The following is a 12867-nucleotide window of genomic DNA, read 5'->3' on the forward strand; positions in this document are numbered from 1 at the left end:
ATTCATACTGCATTTCAGGCTCAAAAAGCCTTCATCGAGCTCCAAGGAATGATTAAACTACTGAGAAGAAGAAATCTTCACGCTCTTGAACCCAACACCTGGCAGCATGTGTTATGGTAGCCATTATTCCTCTCTCTTGTAGGCCCTGGCTACCCTATAGATTTTGCTCATGCGAGGAAAGCTTGTGAGCCAGGTTTACCAGTTAGTATGTTCAGCTGCTAATGTGGGCAGGGCAGAAGGGTATTTTTTTTAAATTGTCTTAGATTTGATCTTTTAGGTTACGTTTAACAGAATTATGGCCCAATTATGGCACCTAACCAGGGAGTTAGAAGAGATTCCTAACTGAGTAGAAAATGTAATTCAGACAGAGGTCTTTAGCAAAGTGATAATCCAAAATGGCAGTTTGATAAATTTGATGCTACACAGCTTTGGCCTAGGCTAGAGGGCAGTGCAAGTGGGTATTGTAGAGGCACTAGACTGGGACTCAGGAGACCTGGGTTCAACACTCAGCTCTACCACAGACTGTGTGTGATCTTGGACAAGTCATTTAGTCTCTCTGGGCCTCATATCCACATCTATAAAAGAAGGATAAACACTGCCTTTCTCCCCACCTGGCCTCCACTGTGTGTGTCTGTCTATTTAGACTTCATGCTGGTCAGGGCAGGGATTTTCTCCTGCTATGTGTTTGTACAATGCCTAGCACCCTGGAGCCTGATCTCGACTGAGGCCTCCAAGCACTACTATAATACTAGTATAATTTACAGACAAATTCCCTTCTTGGACTTGAATAATGCAGAAGTCTCCCCATGTCTTTGTACGCCCCCATCACTAGCAAGAGAGATTTTATTACTTTAGCCACCTCTATTCTAACCTCCTAATGAGCTTCAAAACAACCCAACCCAACCGCCCCCCCCCCAATGGTATGGTCCAACAGGATTGTCAAGGTAACCAGACAGGCTCAAAATAAAAAATCCTCAGAGATGAAACAGCAGGTTAATAGGAAGCTGCTCTTCTTGACCTTCAAAGTGCATTAAAAATGGAAGCTGTTCACAACAGGATTTATTTCTTGTCTACACAACACACTCACGGACACATTGCAGGTGTTTAAATGCAATGCCCTTACTAGAATCAATTGTGGTAGACTGTCCCCATCACTCATCAGTGGCCCAAATATTGCACTTCAGGCCAGGCAGCAAAAAAGTACATTTGACAGCACTGACAGTTTTCCTAAGAGCAAATTCCAAGTCCCCAATAACAATGTTCTAATTTTTACTTTAGGGTTATTTGAAAGCCATACAATTCTTACATTTAACTGCAACTAACCATGTTCAGTCAGTGGAGGGGATTTCATCAATAATATTTTGTAACTGGCACTGATAATTTTAATCTGAGTTCAGTTTTAATCTTCCCAAGATTCAAAGACTCAGCAGACAGACTACAGAAAATTGCTGTAGATTAAGGAGTGGTCTTTCATTCCAGGAAGCCAAATTTTTAGAGCCTGTGGACTCAGATTATTCCTCTACCTTGTTTCAAGTTTAGCAACAAGAAGATACAGAATTTTTATACTAGGGGAGCTAAGAGATGTACTTGGTAGCAAACCACAAAAGCAATTTCGTTTGAGAGCTTAATAGGCAAGATTGATCCTTCCAAAATGGAAAGCATCCAAATGCAGAGAGCACCATTCCACTTACAGGACCAGCATGATATATTGAAGGAAATATGGTCATGATTCTCGGAAAGTTATTAAAATTTTAAAAAACAAAACGTTGCTGAACTGTCCCCCTCCTTGTACTATATATAAATATAATGTTTTGGAGATAAACAAAGAAGCTGCAAGCTCTTTGCACCAAAATTAAATTTCCCACCAAGTCAGGATAGTATTCTAGACCCCTGCAGAGTTCTAAGCCCAAATTCTGTTCCTATTCTTTAAGGAAAAGAGCACCATATACAAATCATTTTAAGAGTACAATTGGAATACCCCAAAAACCCCACAATATATTTCCAGTAAAACTATTTTGGTGAAGAATGACAGCCAAGTCCCTGACCTGCATGTGTCCACACACACACACACCATTTAGCTCAATGGCTCTTCTTCTATATGTACATGAATAAGCGTGTGCAGGGTTATGGCCTGATCTGCAGCTCAGTGAAATTAACGAAAAAAGACTCCCATTTCCTTCAATGGGCTTTGGATCAGCCCCTTAGGGTAGGCTGGGGTTGAAGGCTATCAAAACAAATCTAATCTCAAAAGTCTAGACAAGGTTTGACCAGGCAGCATGACAAAACCAAACCATTTTATAACCTGTTTCAGTCACAGCCATGTTTAAATCAGAAGAGTGCATGTTTGCTTTGATGATGTGGATGGCTCTATGCACAGGGATGGAAGATGCATACTGACTGTGGGTTGCCTTCCTTAGCTCCTCTGGTGTCCACACAAGAGATTAAATCCTTGAATTTTAGAAGAACACCACACTCTCCTACTCTGGTGATAAAATGAATAAGGAGACAGAGGCATCCCGGATAAAGGTAAAGAGAAAACAGCAATGGTATCTGGACAGAATGAAAAAGTTATAGCTATGTCTACACTGGGGACATGTATGATAAGAGTGTTAATTTAGGCCTTCTCTACATTAGGAAAAAGGTCTAACGCCCACTGGGGTGCTGAAACAATTTTTATAATGGGGGTCCCGAGAGCCACTGAACCAAAAACTGTAAATCCTGGACATGATGGAATCCACTTCAAGATGGGGGTGGGGGGGCAGCAGCACCCCTAGTTCCAGCGCCTAAGCTAACACCACGCACTAATTGGCATGTTTTAATCCTAGCAGAGAAAGGGCAAGTTCTAGAAGCACCTCAATTTAGCTGCCCCCTCTTCCCCAGGGTTCACCATGACCAGCTAAACCAATGGAAAACTAAATCTTGCCCTACCTATGCTAGGATTTTAAACTGTGTTAGGTGTGTTTTTTAAACACGGTAGGGTATGTCTACACTAAGAAAAAGCTAATATGTTTTATACAACTTGGCACCAAGTGGAGATAGGGATAAGTTGTATTTAAACACGGTTTACCTGAACCAGGTAATGTTTTAAAAGCATGACTACGGGCACAATACGTGCAAAATAGTGGTTAACTTCATGCTAGTTAAAAGTGCGTTAATGCAAATATCAAAGGGCTTGTCTATGTGAACAATTAGACTGTGGCAAACTGGGATGTGGGTCTACACCCCACTAGTCTGCTGCTTAAATTAGAGTACTTTGATCTAGTCCTCTTTAAAGTGGGACTAACTGTTAATGCATTTCAGCAGGGTCCAAGTGGACAGACTGTAGCCAGCTAGGGCGAGGTAGATTCACACCCCAGTTTGCCACAATCTCATTGTTAGGGCTTGTCTACAATACATTTTTCATCTGCACTGGGAAAGTGGGCTTAACCTAATTTTGGTCAGCCCCTCAGACAGGGTCAAATCAGATTATGACCAAGTAACCAAGAAATGCTCTAACCTACATACTATGGTGAACGCTGCTTCCTAAATACTCAAAGACAGACAGAAGTGGTAGTGCATAGCTTTTTATTAAAAATGCTCTTCTATCACGGCATGATCCCACCCACACAAACCAGGTGAGCAGAGTATTTGGCCAAAAATACTGTTTTAGCTGTTCTAAAAACACAGCTGTTAGGCGCTGTAAGCTTACGGTCGGTATACAGTGAAAACTAATATCAGTCTAGCTGTGTCAGTCAGGGGTATGAAAAAAATCCACACCCCCTAATGACACAGCTATGCTAACAAACCCCCAGCACAGATGCAGCTGTGCAGACAAAAGTGTTTCTGTCAGTGTAGCTAACATTTGGGATGTGGCGTTCATGCACCGGCAGAAAAAAATCCTTCTGTTGGCACACGTTGCATCTACATTAGGCGGCTATGCTGGTATAGGCTCTGTGGCATAGACAGCTTTAGACTGCAAGATCTCCCAGGGCAGAAACCAGGATTTTGTTGGCCCAGGTTTGAAAGACACTACATATGCCGATGGAAGGAGTTCTCCCATCAGCGTAGATAATCCACCTACCCAAGAAGCGCTAGGTAGGAAGGTAGGTATTGACCTAGCGCTGTCTACACCAGAGATTAGGTCAGCTTAACGACACTACTCAGGAGGTATGGATTTTTCAGACCCCTGAGCAACATAGTTGGGTCAACCTAACTTTTTAGTGTAGACCAGGCCTTTCACTTAACTCAACGATGTTTGTCAGCCTTTAGCACGATAACTTTTGAACATTGCACCCGATCCATTAAAAAAAAAAAAAAAGTCACAGGGAAAGTTCTAGAGACGAACAAATGCGCTGTAGCTCATGAAAGCTTATGCTCAAATAAATTTGATAGTCTCTAAGGTGTCACAAATCCTCCTTTTCTTTTTGTGAATACAGACTAACACGGCTGCTACTCTGAAATCTCCCAGTAGAGTTTAACATGTTGACCTCTTGAATGACTTCTCTCCCAGACAGACAAGAGAAATAATGATGGGGGGCTGAAGGAAGAATGGATGGAATCAGAAGGGGGTATGCACACAGCACCTGATGTGGAGGAAAGTGGAGAAAGGGAGACAGAGCCCCCGGCATGGCGGCCAAGGGGGTAAGGAGGAATGGGGTGCACAGAGAACCTCAGGCAGGGGGAGATTGAGGGACCCGAAGTGGGGGGAAATCCCACACAGTATCTGGCAGGGGGAGTTTGGGGGAAGAGATGCAAGGACCCTTTGGTGTGTGCAATGAGCTTGGCGTACAGAAGCAACAAAGCATGTGACCCCTGTAGATAAATCTCTGCATTAAGCATCTTCGCATAAAACTTTCATATGACTTTGTATTATACCTCTTCATATAACCTTGTATTGAGTCTTTCCACATGTGACCTCTGTTTTCATGCAACTTTGTGTGAAGTCCTTTGGTATATGGGAACTTTGTATCAAGTCCTTATACAGAAACTTTGTATTGAGCCTTGGTATAATGTTATAGCCCCTAAAGATAGTTAAGGTCGAAGAAAAGTGTCTTTTTGCTAGGCGCAGAATAAGATCTCCCCCTCTTTTAATCACTTGCCCTGTTGAATGAATGAGGTGAGAATGAGTACGGTGTGCAAGGCAAGCACCTCCAGAGCGCTGCAACCTTTGGAGAGGGGTTGGAAGCCAAACTCAAGAACAATAAAAAGTGAGCCTATTAAAGATCAGACATATTGACGGCCTTGGGAGTTAGAAGCGAGCACCTTCTTTTAAAAATACCCTCTTTGAAAATAGGTGTGGTAGCATTAAGACAACACCCAGAAGGAAGCGCCACAGGTGACTAACTGAAACAGACACAGATTTTGAATCTGGTACAGATTTGCATTAGAGGGAACTGCTAAAAATGTGAGGTGTCTTACAGGGGACCCTGGGTCTCATCTTGTCTGGATTGATGCTCCGATGTTGATCGACAGAAGCCTGGCTCCACCCCTACCCCATCTAACTCACCTGGCCAGTGAAATTAAGGGGAGCAACTAGTTGGTAACAATAACAAATAAATTGGTTAGTCTCTAAGGTGCCACAAGTCCTCCTTTTCTTTTTGCGAATACAGACTAACACGGCTGCTACTCTGAAACCAATAACAAGACCGAGTGTGCTTGTGTGTGTCTGTGAGTGCATGAGTGTAATCTATATCATATGCATATGATGCAGTGTTGATTGATACATGTATTACCAATAAATGTGGTGCTTTGCCTTATCACCCCTGAAAAGATCCTGTGTAGTACTTTAAGTACAACACCCCTTCGTACGAGAACCTAGAATAATGGGGCTCTTCTGATCCTGACTGGGAACTCTGGGTGTTACCTTAATGTACATAACAGCAGTACCAACCCTGAATAATCCAATATCAAGAACCAGCCCCCCCAAATTAATGACATTTTTTAAAAAATGCAATATGGGTTCTTTGTATTAAGTTTTTGGTTTCTGAGCCATTAAGATGCATTCGGGTCACATTTTTAAGCTTTTCTCTGCAATCGAGTGCTGGAAACTTCTTATTTTTGTAAATGAAAGCTGAGATTCTCACAGAACCACATTAATCTCCATGCTGGGCTTCAGAAACACCAAGCATCCTGAGATTTGTGATTAAAAAAAAAATCCACAGGAGTTGACAACACTATAATAATTAATCCTGTGTACATAAGGCCCTAAAACAGCCAGGCAAGTGAAGCACCAATTCAGCAAAGCACTTAATACATGTGCTTGAATCCAATTGACTTCACAGGGATTTCAAGCATGTGTTCTAGTGCTAAAATCAGAGCCTAAATTAAATGGAGAAAGGAGCCTAATTAAATAAAAAAAGCAACTGTTAATTTGTGATTGCCTCTAACATACCTCTCCAAACAATAGTTAACTTCAACGTGTACAGTACTTTGTCATCTTGCTTTGTTTAATATCAATGGTTAAGGTTACATCTTTGACCAAATTAATCTCTCAGTCTGAGGATGCCAGCTCGATGTTGTCTTTATTTCTTAACTGGTCTTTCTGGATTTTCAAGAGCAGGCTATTTTTGTGGTTGTTGAAAGAACACTTTTGAAAATATTTGCCAAACAATAGGAGACTGTTAAACCGCCTAGTTCTAAGGCAAGGTAACCAAACCACCCCCAAGATGAGAAACCTTTACTGCATTCCATGCCATTACTGTTTTGGAAATATCACCCCAAGACCCTCAGGTGTTCAGAATGCAGTAAAATCCTGGTTACAGACTTAATCCTCACTTCAGCAGGAGTCAGGGGTGCTCAGCACCTTCTAGATTAGGCACAGGTTCAAGACAATTGATAAGAACAATGTTGAGAAGCGAGTTGGTTTGAGTCTTTGCCTTACTAGTTGTGAATAACTGCAGCTGTAACTTACAGAATCAATATGTTTTAGCCACATCATGCCATATGAAAGCAACTTTATCTACCCTAAGACAAACAAAACAACTGGGAAAGGCCTAGATGCAACATACCAGGTTAAACCACCAGAGAAAGATCTCTAAATAGTGCTGTTAGCTCCCATGTGTTTGCAGAAATAAAATCCCTCCCTACCGCGCCTAAAAATAAAATCTCAGCCAGTGGCAAGCAGTTACTTTTCTTTAGATTAACTTCTTACAGGAGGATAAGCTCACTGCTCAGCTATGGTTGAGATTTGATGGCCTGTGACTACTTAAGGAAGAACTAGATACAACACCAATGGCTGTCTAGACCTATTTTACATTAGGTATTAAATACGCCATAAGTCTGAAGTCTCCCAAGACTTTAAACATTCTTATGCAAATTGCCAGGAGGGGAATTTTAGAGGACTTTAAAAGTTAATTAGTTTGCATTTCTCCTCTTGATAACTTGGTGCTTAGTAGAGTCACTTATGCTTTGGAACTGCACAGAATACAGACAATTCAAGGTACAGGTTTTTCTTTAATTAGTCGGCTTCTGTCTTGTCACAAGTGTAACATCATTGGGGTTCAGGGTTCCATAACTTTGATCCCACTGCTGTACAGATCACAGGTGAATAGCTTTCTACCATACTTAGGAAGGCATGAGAATTTTTGTCCCCAACACCCATGAAGCCCACTACAGCATCGCTACGTCACAGTATAGCAACAGAGTTTGCAATCTCCTTGAATGTTCCAACTTAGTAGGGAGGGTGTAGGAAGAGATGTGTAGTGCAAAGAAGTCAGAGTGCTGCTTTGCCTCAGAAAGAGCTATGGTAAACGGCAGGAGACATGCAAAGGATCATCTGCCGGAGGCAACAGGCTGTGTTAAGGATTTGTTCCTGTTTTGTGAGCTTTTCTGCCATAAGGATCAACAGTGATTATTAAGGAGAAGATGTCACAGAGATCACAGAAGTTACAGATTCCATGACTTAGAGACCTCAGTGACATTTTCTGCTTCATCCCTGGGGTGACAGTGCAGGAGCTCTCTGCCACTACAGGTGTCAGGGGACCCTCGCAGCTCCCAGCTCCAGAGCTCCGAGCCCCCAGAAGAGGCGGGGGGACCCCAGAGCCCCAAGCCCCCTGAGGGCAGTGGGTGCTGGCTTCCCCTCCTTCCATTGAGAGCAGGGCTCAGGCTCTCAATCCCACCCAACCCCAGGCTTCAGTTATCCCCTATCAGTCCCTCCCACCACTTATTTTTACTAGAAAGTCACAGACAGGTTGTGGGCTTCAGTGAATTTTTGTCTATTGCCTGCAACCTGTCTGTGAATTTTACTAAAAACAGTCATGACAAAAATCTTAACCTTAGTGATTATTTAAGCAAAATACAACCTACCTGGGAGCTGAAGCCAGTGGTAAACAAGAATTCCAAATTGTCAAATACATTCTGATAACAGAATAGTTTTGACAGGTTTCAGAGTAGCAGCCGTGTTAGTCTGTATCTGCAAAAAGAAAAAGGAGGACTTGTCGCACCTTGGAGACTAAATAAATTGGTTAGTCTCTAAGGTGCCACAAGTCCTCCTTTTCTTTTTGCGAATAGTTTTGGTAGAATGTGATACTGCAGCTGGCTTCTTAAGGCTCCCTCCTATTAACATTTATTCACATGCTCCCGTCCTTAGAGGGACGCTGTCAGCTTCAAATAGTCCATTTTAAAAAGGTTTCAGATAACTATACCCACCCAGCTCACCACACTGCCTGCGTTCCTGGTTAATATTTTTCTCCGCAGCGCCCACACAACCAAGAAGGGAAAACACACGGACTATACAGGGAGAACAGTGAAACTGACTATTCAGAGATACAAAGGAAGAATCCCCCCCCCTCAAATCTCAAATGTTACTTGTAACGCTAGTCAGTACTATATCTATTTTGTCTATTACTGACCAGTGATCTGAACCTAGTATTGGTTTCAGATTCATCCGTGCGTAATAATAAATAAGACATTTTCACAAGCGTTTGACTACTAACATAGTTCCATTTTACATAACAAGATTTGCGAAGTGATTATTCTACATAGAAATTGCTGCATTTCTACAGTAGCACCCATCTGCAGTCCTGCATTAGCCAGGGATCTGTACAAGAGTCTTAAAATAATGCCGGTTAATAGCCTAAGTCAGAAAATACACAAGCTTTTAAGACCAAGACTTATTCTCTCTTAAGCCGGTTTGAGGGAAAAGAAAAAATAAATAAGTCTTTCCCTCACTTTCCCTTCCTTGCACAAAAAAGCTGCTATGCATTTTTGGTACCTAACTGCTATTGCTTTGCAATTGGGGCGGGGGGGGGAAGGGGAAGGAGGGGTGGACACCCAAAAAAACCCTAAAAGTGAAGAATTTGATCTTGGGCAAGTTGCTTCACCTTTCTCTGCCTCAGTTTCCCTTTTCAGCTGTCTCATCTAATTAGACTGTAAACTGTTAGTACATGTACAGCACCTAGCACAATGGGGCCCTGATCCTGGCCTCTAGGTGTGATACAAATGATAAATACTATAAAGAGAATTGCACGTTTGCCATGGACTTTTTAAATATTTGTTAGAAACCAGCAGTTGTGCTTTCTACAACATAAACCCAACCACAAGTAAATGGCTTTTCAGCTTGCTGATATAAAGATACTCCCCCCCTCAAACCATCCTGACTCCCACTAAAGTCAAAGGGTACTTGGCACATCAGGGCCTGATTCTGCTCCCTTTAAAGTCAATTGAGATTTTGCCACTGATTCAATGGCTAAAAAAAAAAAAAAAGAAGTGTGTGTGTGGGGGGGAATGAGGAGATGATGTCAGCCTCTCCCCAACACCCACTGGATTAGACTATAATCCTGCCCATCCAAAAATTCATTTCACTGGTACATAGTGTCATTTAACCATTTTTTTTTTTTAAATGCTGCCATGCGTTGCTTCTGGCAGTACATCAGGGCTTGTCTACACTTACAGTGCCGCTTAGCGAAGATACTACCTATGCCGATGAGAGCGATTCTCTCTTCAACATGCGTACTCCACCTCCCCGAAAGGGAGTAGCCACGTCCGCAGGAGAAGCCCTCCCATCGACGCAGCCCTGTCTACACCAGGCGTTAGGTCAGTATAACTGCATGGCTCAGGGATGTGGGTTTTCCATACCCCTGAATGACGTAATTATACCGACAGAGGTTTGTCATGTAGACCAGGGCTCAGTTAAGTTTTCCCCACATCTGGACAAAAAAAAAAAAAAGGAAAAACTGTTCTTAAGACCAAGCTTTAGCATACTGGGATGAATACATGAATACCACTTAGCTTTCCTGCATCGTTTTCTCCCTGCACGCAAGCACTTACTTCACTTGTATCTGTGCCGTGTTGCATGAGGCTCGCTCATCCCTCCACCCCCCTGGCTCACGCTCTTGCACTGAATCACGTCGACCTGTTTTGAGCAAGTTCAGAAGACAGGGTGCTTAAAACCCCAACAGCCACTTCTTGCAGCCTTGTCTATACTAACCACTTGCAGCGATGGGTGGGAAAATTTTCAATACCCCCCCCCCAAAAAGGGGGGGCATGCAAACTGTTAGACACAGCCCCCTTGAGAGATTGGGGAAGCACTGGGAGGATCTTTGGATACACAAGGGCTATATAAACATCATTACGCAAGCAGAAATACACAGCACACGAGCTTGTCTTCCTGGCTCTGGTTAGCTGCACCTCAATAGCTACATTTCTTAATGCCCCCACCCACATTTCTTAATTCCCCCACCCCAGCTCATTAGGGATAAACAAACCAACCGCATCATCAACGGCGCCGCCTACTGAACAGGAGAAAGAAAGCAATAAAAAAAAACCTGTTTGCAAAGGGGTAGCCAGGCGCTTGGCTTTAGGGAGCCACAGCCTCCCAGGCGGTGCTTAGAGCATCGTGGGCTAGTTTCCTACGAAACCTGCTCGGGGCTGAGCAAAGGCGAAGCCCTCGGCGCGGCAAGTCCAAGGCAGGGGAGAGCTCCGGCAGCTCTCGCCCCCTCGGATATGGGTCAGCGGGTCAGTCGCACAAGCCGGAGTCTCGTCCCTGCGGGGTGACACGCGGGGGGAGGCACGTCGCTCCCTGGCCGGCGCCTCAGTCAGCGCTGGGGGCAAGGAAGCCACGTGGTGCCCCCTCTTTCCTCCACGGGCTCCCAAAGCACCCGGGTCAGCGACACCGACCGAGGCGGCGGGGGTCGGGGGCGGAAAAGAAGATCCAGGGGAAGGCGGTTTTCAGCGGAGATCCGGGATGAGATCGGAGGGGCGACGAGGCAGGGACACAGGGGGGCTAATGGACACACGGGGACCCTTATCCGCACAGCCCTGCGGGAACCCCCGAGCAGAGCCGCTCGTCAGCCCGTCTTGCTAGCTCCAGACAGCGCCGAGCACCCAGCTGGGACCTGCCAGCGCCGGCCGGCCGCTCCGTCCCGCTCGGACACTAGGGAGCCCGGCCAGCGCCCGCACTCACCTGGCCCGCGCAGCCCGCTCCGTCCGCCAGCCGTGCAGGCGCAGGCGCCCCGCGCTGGTTGGGGAGCCCTCCCGGGTGCCGTGACTCCCGCTCGGGCAGGGACACCCACAGCCAGCCACTGAACTCATGCGCACTGCGCCCGGCCCACGCCCCAGCCGGCGTTTAAAGGGGCAGTCCTCCGCCCGCCCGGCTCTGGGGTGGAGTCCTCTCCCTTCCCCCTCGCTCCCGGGTGTTCCAGCCTCCGAGCCTTTCCCAAGCGCGCTGCGCAGCGGCTCTCCACCTTTCCAGGCTAGTTTACCCCTTTGAGTCCTCTGAAAAATTGGAAAGAGTCCAGCAGAGGGCAACAAAAATGATTAGGGGGCTGGAACACATGACTTATGAGGAGAGGCTGAGGGAACTGGGATTGTTTAGTCTGCAGAAGAGAAGAATGAGGGGGGATTCGATAGCTGCTTTCAAGTACCTGAAAGGGGGTCTCCAAAGAGGAGGGAGTTAGACTGTTCTCAGTGGTAGCAGATGAGCCAACAAGGAGTAATGGTCTCAAGTTGCAGTGTGGGAGGTTTAGGCTGGATGTTCAGAAGAACTTTTTCACTGGGAGGGTAGTGAAGCACTGCAGTGGGTTACCTACAGAGGCCAAGGAATCTCCTTCCTTAGAGGTTTTTAAGGTCAGGCTTGACAAAGCCCTGGCTGGGATGATTTAGTTGGGGATCGGTCCTGCTTTGAGCAGGGGGTTGGACTAGATGACCTCCTGAGGACCCTTCCAACCCTGATATTCTATGATTCTATGATTTGTCTTGCCTACTCCCACATTTCACCTCACTTAAAAACTACTTGCTTACACAAGCTGACATACAAATACAAAAGTGCCACAGCACTGGACAATTGCTGACTTTCTCATTTTAACCATATCATTATAATATAAATCAATTGGAATATAAATATTGTACTTACATTTCAGTGTATAGTATATAGAGCAGGATAAACCAGTCCACTGTATGAAATTTTAGTTTGTACTGACTTCTCTAGTGGGTTTTTTGTAGCCTGTTGTAAAACTAGGCAAATCACTAGATGAGTTGATGTACTCCCTGGCAGACCTCTGAGTACCCCCAGGGGTACACGTACCCCTGGTTGAGAACCCTCTGAGGTGAAGAATAGGATCAGTATTGCAGCAATGCTCACTCTGCAATACAGTAACACCCTGGTAAGCAGAGAGCCCCAATGACTGGCTTGTGACGTAATGTCTCTTTAAACACAAGCGCTCTGTTGCACAGCTGGTTTTGTTTCTGATACTGACCTGGCAGGGATTTGTAAACCGGTTAAAACATCCCAAACAAATACATAAACGGGTGTGGGGAGGAAGGGATGTGCGTAATAGCTTGCCATGCATCACAGTGAGAGTTCGCCAGCTCTCATGGCTCATCTTGAACTTATTGGTTTAAGTTTTTAAAGCAACGATCATGTGCAGATCAAAAACGTTGCAGGGCACCTTC

The 12867-nt window shown here is 44.9% G+C and overlaps 1 protein-coding gene across 2 annotated transcripts in view; it reads right to left on the reverse strand.

The window, feature by feature from the left end:
* The window catches only part of PROSER2 (proline and serine rich 2), a 28922-nt gene extending 17405 nt beyond the window's left edge, over nt 1-11517 (reverse strand). Inside the window, exon 1 of one of the 2 annotated variants that reach the window (XM_074952813.1) lies at nt 11381-11517. The gene's annotated coding sequence lies outside the window, so the exon portion shown is untranslated. Of the gene's footprint in view, nt 1-9892; nt 10113-11380 lie in introns of those variants that run through there. The other variant, XM_074952823.1, reaches the window with a different exon arrangement.
* Between the last annotated feature and the right edge of the window lie 1350 nt (nt 11518-12867).

Source organism: Natator depressus, chromosome 1, assembly GCF_965152275.1.
Source record: "Natator depressus isolate rNatDep1 chromosome 1, rNatDep2.hap1, whole genome shotgun sequence".
Taxonomy (NCBI): Eukaryota; Metazoa; Chordata; order Testudines; family Cheloniidae; genus Natator; species Natator depressus.